Source organism: Silene latifolia, chromosome 1 (genome assembly GCF_048544455.1).
Source record: "Silene latifolia isolate original U9 population chromosome 1, ASM4854445v1, whole genome shotgun sequence".
NCBI lineage: Eukaryota > Viridiplantae > Streptophyta > Magnoliopsida > Caryophyllales > Caryophyllaceae > Silene > Silene latifolia.
Window position 1 is genome coordinate 170,833,129 of NC_133526.1, and position 9,421 is coordinate 170,842,549.

The following is a 9,421-nucleotide window of genomic DNA, read 5'->3' on the forward strand; positions in this document are numbered from 1 at the left end:
CACACTTCAACCAAACATCACAATTGAGCCTCTACTAGAAAACCCTTTTCATAACTTCCCTATTCCAAATAACCCACCTCAATCACCAGCCCCTCATATACCATATCCTCCACCACAAATGGCTCTACGAGATCACAACCGGCCTAACCATAATGATTCATGTAACCCTATTAATTTTGGCACCTTGGCCCCAAACAACTTTGAAATGCATCCTGCCCAAGTCGGGTTGATTGAGAAGGATTTGTTAGGGGGGCATATTGAAGAGGATGCCCATGCTCACCTCCGGAAGTTTAAGAGTAAGGTTTCAATGATGAAAAAGAATGGGGTGTCCGAGGACACCTTGAGAATGATGTTGTTTCCGTTTTCATTGACGGGCAAGGCGGACCGGTGGTTGAACATTCACCCCCCGGATACCTTCACGACATGGGATGCCTTGGCTAAAGCATTCATGGCCAAATATTACCCTTCATCAAAGACCGCAATGCTCCGTAATGAGATTCATACATTTCAACAAGAATACGGGGAGTCTTTAGGTGAAGCTTGGGACCGATATCAAGACTTAATAGCAAGTTGTCCCCACCATGGAATCCCGGAATGGTACATCACTCAAACATTCTTTCAAACGTTGCTACCAAGGACTAAGGAGATGGTAAATGCCTCCGCGGGGGGAGGATTTGATCACTTGAATGATGAAGAAGGCACGACATTGATCAAGAAAATGGTAGATTCGGAAGCAAACTATGGTTCTAGAGGAAACATGCTAAGAAGGAATGGGAAGTTCCCTAAAGAAAACCCCTCCAACTCCGAGACAAATGCCAAGCTCGACTTACTCATAAAAAAATTTGAAAAGCTATAAAGAAATCAAGTGCACCAAGCCACAACCTCACATGGGCCACCCATGGAGGAAGTGGTTCAAACTCCGAGTTGTGAGCTTTGTGGAGGGAGCGGTCATACCTATGATTTGTGTGCCAACAACTATACCGGTGGCTATGAAGAGAATGTCCAAGATGTTAATGCTTTCCAAAGCTATAACAACAATACAAGACCACCAAGACCACCCTACAACAATCCCAATGTCTACAACCCAAACACCAACTTCTACCATCCCGGTTTAAGGAACCACCCCAATTTTAGCTACAAAAGTACCAATGTTCAAAACCCACAACACCTTCAACCACAAGCCTCAAATAATCCACCCGGTTTTTCTCAACAAAGGGGAACATTCCCCAACCAAAGGACTAACCCCGGAAATCAAAACCAATGGCCAAACAACAATCAAAACCAAAACTATGGTAACCAACCACAAGGGTACCAAGATTTTGGTGGAAATCAAAGCAACCAAGGGTTTTACCAAGGGAATCAAGTGAACCAAACAAATCAAGGATTTGGGCAAGGGTATGTTCAAGGGTTTCAAGAACAAGGCCAAGGATCAAACTTCAACAACAATGGTCCTAGAGCTAACTTCCAAGGGGGACAAAACAACAACCAAGGTTCCAACACTCGGTATGACTATGGGTTCCCATTACCCATAGCCAACCAACCTTATCAAGAACCTCAAGGGGAGCTCTCTCAAAATGAGCTTTTGAAGATGATAAAGAACTTGCAACTTCAACATAGTCAAGAGATGGCTAATTTTGCCAAGGCAACCCAACAAGAACAAGCAAACTTGAGGGCTACCTTCCTTAAAGACATGAGAGAAATGGAATCAAGGATGGCCTCTCACGCTATGGCTAACCCTCAAAGGCCGCCCGGTGGTCTATTGGCCCAAGGACAAAGTTCCAAGGACGCCTCAAATAGCCACCATGCTCATGCGGTAGTGTTAAGGAGCGGTGTCGAGCTTGAGGACCCCTACAAAGACCTTGAGTTGGAAGTTGATGAAGAGCCCAAGGGGAATGGGTTGGAAATGAATGGTGAAGAGGGAAGCTCACCCATGGTACCGTCGACTAGAGTTAGTGAAGATAAGAAGGGGAAGAAAGCTTGTGAAGATTCGTCAAGAAGTGGAATTCAAGTGGATAAGGATGTTGATGGATATGTGGAAGACCTCCCTTATGAGGAAGAAGCTATTGAAGAAGTACCTTTGCAACACTCTAAGAAGGTAACAAAGAATCCGGCTCCTCCAAAGGTATCTTCCAATTCTCAACTTGTTCCTAAAATTCCTTACCCTTCAAGAGCCATTAAGACTAGGGAAAACCTTAAGTATGCCAAGTTTTGTGATATGCTTGAGAAACTTGAGGTTACCCTACCCTTTACGGAAGTGATTATGAACATGCCAACTTACTCAAAGTTTTTAAGACATTTTGACCAAGAAAAGAGTCTTGGGTGACCAAGAGATAGTGGCTATGGAAGAGGCATGTAGTGCTCATATCCTTAACAAAATGCCCACTAAACTTGGTGACCCGGGAAGCTTTTCAATCCCATGTGTAGTTGGTGGTGTTCCTATATCAGGAGCTCTTTGTGACTTGGGAGCAAGTGTGAGTGTTATTCCTTTGAAAGTTGCAAAGAGGATTGGCATTCAAAACCTTGCTCCCACTACCATGACTCTCCAATTGGCGGATAGGCCCGTCAAGCTCTCTATGGGGGTGCTTGAAGACGTACCCGTCAAGGTTGGAAAGCTTTTAATCCCCACCGATTTTGTTGTCCTCGATATTCTGGAGGATAGCCATACCCCCATCATCCTTGGTAAGCCATTCTTGGCTACCGGAGGTGTGCTTATTGATGTCAAGAATAGGCGGCTAACCTTCCAGATTGAGGGCAACAATGTCGAATTTAACCTCCCGAATTTGAGGAAAGGACCAAGGATGGAAAGGTTGAGCACTATTGAGTTGATTGATGAGGTAGTACATGAAGTAGCCCGAGAAGAGGTGGAAATGGAAGAGGCTTTTCAAATCTCTTTGCATGATGAGGCTATGAAGGAAGATCATGAAGTTGATAAAGAACTTTTGAAGAAAGTGGAGGGTTTTCTCCTTCCAAAGGTACAACTCAAACCCCTACCCCCCCTCTATCAAGTATGCTTTCCTTGATGAGGGGGAGGCTTACCCGGTGATCATAAATGCTAACCTAAGTGAGTCACAAGAAAAGAAGCTTTTGCAAACCTTGAGAACTCATAGAGGGGAACTTGGGTATAGCATTGATGACATCAAGGGCTTAAGCCCGAGTTTGTGCATGCATAGAATTGTTTTGGAGGAGGGGAGTCAACCCAAGGTAGATGGTCTTAGGAGGATAAACCCTAAAATGGCCGAGGTAGTTAAAAATGAAGTGTTGAAATTACTTGAGGCCGGGATTATCTATCAAATAACCGATAGCAAGTGGGTTAGTCCGGTTCATGTGGTACCAAAGAAAGGGGGGGGGTGCAAATGGTTGAACAAGAGGATGGGACCACCCTACCTACTAGACCGGTGACCGGATGGCGCATGTGTATTGACTATAGGAAACTTAATGCCGCCACCCTTAAAGACCATTTCCTGATTCCCTTTATAGATCAAATGCTTGAGAGGCTCGCGGGCCATGCATATTATTGCTTTCTAGATGGTTATTCCGGGTTCTTCCAAATTCCCATCCACCCGGATGACCAAGAAAAGACAACTTTCACTTGTCCAATAGCAGTCTATGCTTATCGTAGGATGCCATTCGGGCTTTGCAATGCGCCCGACACCTTTCAAAGGTGCATGATGACAATCTTTTCGGACTTTCTAGAGAAAAGCATGGAAGTTTTCATGTACGACTTTAGTGTCCATGGGGACTCGTTTGATCATGGTCTTGAAAATTTGACTAATGTGTTGAAGAGATGTGAGGAGCACAACCTCGTCCTTAATTGGGAAAAATGCCATTTTATGGTAGAGGAAGGGGTTGTACTCGGTCACGTTGTCTCTATTAGGGGTATTGAGGTTGATGGTGCTAAGGTTGCCGTTATAAAAAACTTGTCACTTCCTTCCAATGTAAAGGGAGTGAGAAGTTTTCTAGGCCACGCCGGATTCTATAGGCGTTTCATTAAAGATTTTTCAAAGATAGCAAAACCATTGACCTCATTACTCCTCAAAGATGCCCCCTTTGTGTTTGATGAATCTTGTCTTGAGGCTTTTCATAGGTTGAAGAGAGCATTGGCCACGGCCCCAATAATCCGGGCTCCGGATTGGAGCCTTCCCTTTGAGATAATGTGCGATGCTTCAGACTTTGCGGTTGGTGCGGTACTTGGGCAAATGGTGGATAGGAAGCATCATGTGATATATTATACAAGTAAGACCCTTGACCAAACACAATGCGGGTATTCTACAACCGAGAAGGAAATGTTAGCAATTGTTCATGCCGTGGAAAAGTTTCGACAATACCTTGTGGGATCTAAGGTGGTGGTTTACTCCGACCACACCGCCTTGAGACAATTGATGGTGAAGAAGGATGCTAAACCCCGACTTTTGAGATGGGTACTACTCCTTCAAGAATTCGATCTAGAGATTAAGGACAAGCCGGGATCCGAAAACCTTGTTGCGGATCATCTATCGAGGTTAACTAAAGAGTCCCGAGGGGATAAAGACGATGGCGTCCCTATTGATGAATGGTTACCCGACGATTCTATCCTTGCTATCACCCATTCCACCCCTTGGTATGCGGATATAGCCAATTTCTTGAGTTCTAGCTTTATCCCCGAAGAATTTGATAACCAAGCTAGAAAGAAGTTGAGATATGAATCAAAGAGATATGTGTGGGAGGACCCTTACCTCTATAGAAGGTGCAATGATGGGATCTACCGGAGATGTGTCTCTCAAGAAGAAGGTCGTGTGATCCTCCAAGCTTGCCATTCTACCACTTATGGAGGGCACTTGTCCACATCTAGAACCCAAGCTCGGGTTCTTCATTGTGGCTTCTATTGGCCCTCCTTGTTCAAAGATGCATATGCTATGGTACACTCTTGTGATTCTTGCCAAAGGAGAGGTAACATTGGGAGGAGAGATGAGATGCCATTGGACAACATTTTGGAAGTTGAGCTTTTCGGTGTGTGGGGTGTGGATTTCATGGGACCATTCCCATCTTCATTCGGCAACCAATATATATTAGTTGCGGTGGACTATGTGTCCAAGTGGATTGAGGCAATTGCCGCCCCTACCAATGACGCAAAGGTCGTCACCAAGCTCTTCAAAGACTACATTTTCCCCCGCTTTGGAGTACCCCGAGCCGTTATAAGTGATGGTGGGTCACATTTCATCAACCGTACCATCTACGCACTCCTCAAGAAGTACGGTGTCCGGCATAAGGTAGCTCTTTCATACCACCCCCAAACCAATGGGCAAGTGGAAGTTTCCAATAGACAAATCAAAGCTATATTGGAGTGGGTTGTGAACAAGTCTAGGAAGGATTGGAGTGCTAAGCTCAATGATGTGTTGTGGGCTCTAAGGACCGCATACAAGACCCCAATCGGCACTACTCCTTACTGATTGGTCTATGGTAAATCTTGTCACCTACCTCTCGAGTTGGAACACAAAGCAAGATGGGCCCTCAAAGAGCTCAACTATGACTTAGATGTCGCGGGAAACAAGAGGTTTCTTCAACTCAATGAACTTGACGAGTTGAGGATGGATGCTTACGAGAGTGAAAGACTTTACAAGGAAAGGACCAAGAAATGGCATGACTCAAAAATTACAAGAAAGGAGATCGTTGTGGGTGACAAGGTACTGCTTTTCAACTCCCGTTTTCAACTATTTCCCGGAAAGTTGAGGTCTCGATGGTCGGGACCATTTGAGGTAGTCACCGTGTTTCCCTACGGTTCCTTTGAGTTGAAGAATGACAAGGGAGAGTGTTCCAAATGAAGGGTCACCGAGTTAAGTACTTCTATGAAGGTCTTCCCATTGAGACCCGTAATGAAGTTGATTTGGAAGATCCCCCATCCTTGGGGGATGAATAATCCCAAAAATTGAACAAGCATCAGTTTGGTGGAGTTCCACAAGAACCACCATTTGTATATAGCATGCATTCTAGGTAGATAATGAGAGCTTTGGAACCATATTTTGTCAACTTTGGATTGGTGACGGAGGTCACTTTTGAAGAAAACAAGCCTTATTTCGCCTGACCCGGAATCCCGACATGATGCGTCGGCATAATTGTGGAAAACACGAGTCTCAAGGTCAACGAAAAATCTCGATTTCCGAGTTAATGAAAGTTGAACAAGTTGAAAGAAAATTGTTAAAAAAGAGCTGAATGTTGGGTTCTGCCGGTAGGCCGGCAGCCGGTGCCCCTACCGGTACCGAGACCAAATTAATTTGAAGGAAAAATTCAAGAGTGATGTGTTCTGCCGGTAGGCCGGCATCCGGCTCACCGACAGAGAACACATGATATTGATGAAGACTTGATGAATGCTGATAGGGAGTGTGTTCTGCCGGCAGGCCGGCAGCCGGCCCACCGGCTGGACACACCTGAAGACTTGATAAAATTGGGTAACAGTGAAGAGGAATGCTCTGCCGGTAGGCCGGCAGCCGGCTCACCAGCAGGGCACACATATCAAAGATGTTGAGAACCTGAGTGGAATAGTGTTCTGCCGGTAGGCCGGAAGCCGGCTCACCGGCAGGACACACCTGTCAGGGATTATGTGAAAATGAGGAGTGTGTTCTACCGGTGGACCGGCAGCCGGTCTGGTCCACCGGTAGCGAGAACAAGTTTATTTGACGAAAAATTCGAAAAAAATTGAAAAAGGGATGTACGCTGAACCGGCAGACCGGCTGCCAGTCGGCAGACCGGCACAACACAGCACCAGACCCCAAATGAAACCACGACTACCTTATTTCTTTCCTTCATTTCGACTGCTTTCCTCCCCTTTCTTCCTCATTTCTCCCTCATTTCTCCTCCATTCTCCTTCTAACTCCCTCAAAACTCAACCAATCTTCCATCAAACTTCACCAAATCCCCTTTGATCTTCACTATGTCGGGAAGGAGAACAAGAGCCGACGTTGCACGGGCCCAAGCCGAGTTGATCGAGCGCGCCGCCAAAGATACAAACCCCGACCCGGATTTTCCTTCGGTGGAATTCGCCACCAAAACTCAAAAGGGTAAGTTTATTCTCTTTAAAAATCGTCCCCTAACCCCCACAAAGTTTCTACATCATCCGTCTTTGTCGGCCCTCGGGTTAGCTAGAGAAACGGAAGCTCTTTTTACCGGGTAGGAATGAGGGGAATGTACCACATGCATGAATATACTTACCCTCGACTCACATGGGAATTTATGAGTAGTCTACGAATTAGCAAGCACCGTCAAACAAATTTGGTGGCGACCCTTAGTTTTTGTCTAATGAACCGGGACCACACAATTTCTTTGAGCCGGTTGGCTACTATTTTTGGGTTAGAAAATGCCGCATCACATAACCCACCCTCTACATTTCATTATTCTCGAGTTTGGAAGGCCATATCCGGTCTTGAGGATAACGTTGGGGTAAAAAGGGCCGCAATTTCTTGCCACAACCCCGTCATTCGGGTTTGGCATCGATTTATGGGATGCACTCTTCTTGCGGTGGATGAGCCGTGGGTATTTAGGACAAATGAATTGGAAATTTTGGGGTCCTATTTGTTTACAAAACCCACCGCCTTCAAGATTAATGTGGCTCACCACCTTGCAATTCATTTGTCAAAAATTGCCAATTCTCCGGGGCAAAAAGCCCCAATCCATGTGGGTGGCATTATCACCCGTATTGCTCGAAATTTGGACCGTCTGGTAGACCTTTCTACCTTGAATTGGATACCCGGAGAGACCTTTTTGACGAAACATTACATGACCACCAAGCTTGAGTGGCTTAAGGTCAATCCTATTGACGGGCGGGATTATTGGCAAATCAATCACCGGAATTCGATCCCGCTCCCCAATGTCACCGCCATAACGATTGAGCAAGACAAGGACAACTACCTCCTCCCGCTTGAAGCGGAGGTAGCCGCCGATCAACCTCCCCTAACCCTCCTCGTGTGTATACGAGAGATAGCCGAGCGGCCACTACTTCCTCGCTCCAATACACTATGCCGCAAACCCACCAACCCCCACCTTGGCAATTCCAACCCGGTGAGGGGTCCTCCTCGGGTCAACCTTCCTACCCTCCCTTACCACCTTCCCTTACCGAGTGGATGGAGAGGATGGACATTGCCACGGCTAAGGCCGCTAGTGAGAGAGATGTGTTGGGACGGAAGTTGGACCGCATCTACTATGATCAATCCACCGGCTCCTACCCGGTCTACGACGAATTTTGTAGACGGGACTACGTCCCCTTTGATGCCCCACACCCTTCCTACTTTACTTGGCCGACGGGAACTACTCAAATAAGGACGGGAAGATGATTCACGGAGGTCTTAACCTCCAACCGGACTACTTCTCCGCCCCCATTTTTCCCCCTAGGTCGAGTATCAACCGGAGGGGCATGCCGCCCATTGGGTGGGTAGGGGGGGGGGGGAGGGGGGGGTGAGGGGGGGGGGCATCCGCCCCTTTTTTGCTAGTGACGTGGGTGCCTCGGGGTCCAGTGGCGTTTTTATGGGGGATCCTTCGACTAGAGATGGCGGTGGCGTGATGATGATGAGTGGAGACTTCACGGGAGGTCTCATGGGTACCGGCGGTAGTGGAGGTGACCTCACCTTCAACCCCGATGACTTAATTCAAGGCTCCGAGTATGGTACCGGAGAGAATGATGATGATGATATGGACTCCCAGTCCTGAGGGCCGAGTTGGTGGCCCAACCTCCTCCCGATTCAAATCCAAAATGACAAGTATGGTCTCTCCCTTAAATACAAATTCTCTCATTCATATTTAATTTTCCGCATGCATTTAGCTTAGAAATTCATATAGTTGCATCCATCTATGCTTGCATTAGATTTAAAATTTGTAATATATCGTCGCATTTAGAAATTGCATTCACATAGTATACCTGGCATTGTAATTCAATTATTGCATATAGAATAGAGCATGCATTGCATTCTTATTTAAAAACAACAAAAATTTCAAAAAATTTCAAAAACCCTAAACATGTATTCATTTCCGAATTTCCTCCACACATTTATTTCCATTGGAAATATTTAAATAAATAAGTGTGGGGAGGAAATTCCACCATCTAAAAAACCCAAAAACCAAAAATATGTTTTTACCTTCCGAATTCCCTCCACATATTTATTTCCCTTTAAAATGTGTAAATAAATAAGTGTGGGGAGGAAATTCTATTATTAGAAAAAAAAAAACAAGTCATTTTTTTCAAAATATTTTAAAAAAAAAAAATATGTTATTTCATTTTCACAAAAATTGGAAAAATACAAAAATATGTTCTTTTATTTACCTTATTCTCTCCTTATACTTTGTTCCATTGAGGACAATGTAAATTTCAAGTGTGGGGAGGGAAATATCCACTTTGTGAATATTTGTTTATATTTGTAAATACTTGTAAATTTGATAAAATTTCAAGAAAATGCCTAAA

The 9,421-nt window shown here is 45.2% G+C and overlaps 1 non-coding gene across 1 annotated transcript; it reads right to left on the minus strand.

Annotated features, from left to right (window-relative positions):
• Nucleotides 1-481: 481 nt before the first annotated feature.
• LOC141620898 (small nucleolar RNA R71) lies at nucleotides 482-588 on the minus strand. Its single transcript, XR_012532061.1, has one exon. It is a non-coding gene; the product is annotated as a small nucleolar RNA R71 (small nucleolar RNA).
• Nucleotides 589-9,421: the final 8,833 nt, after the last annotated feature.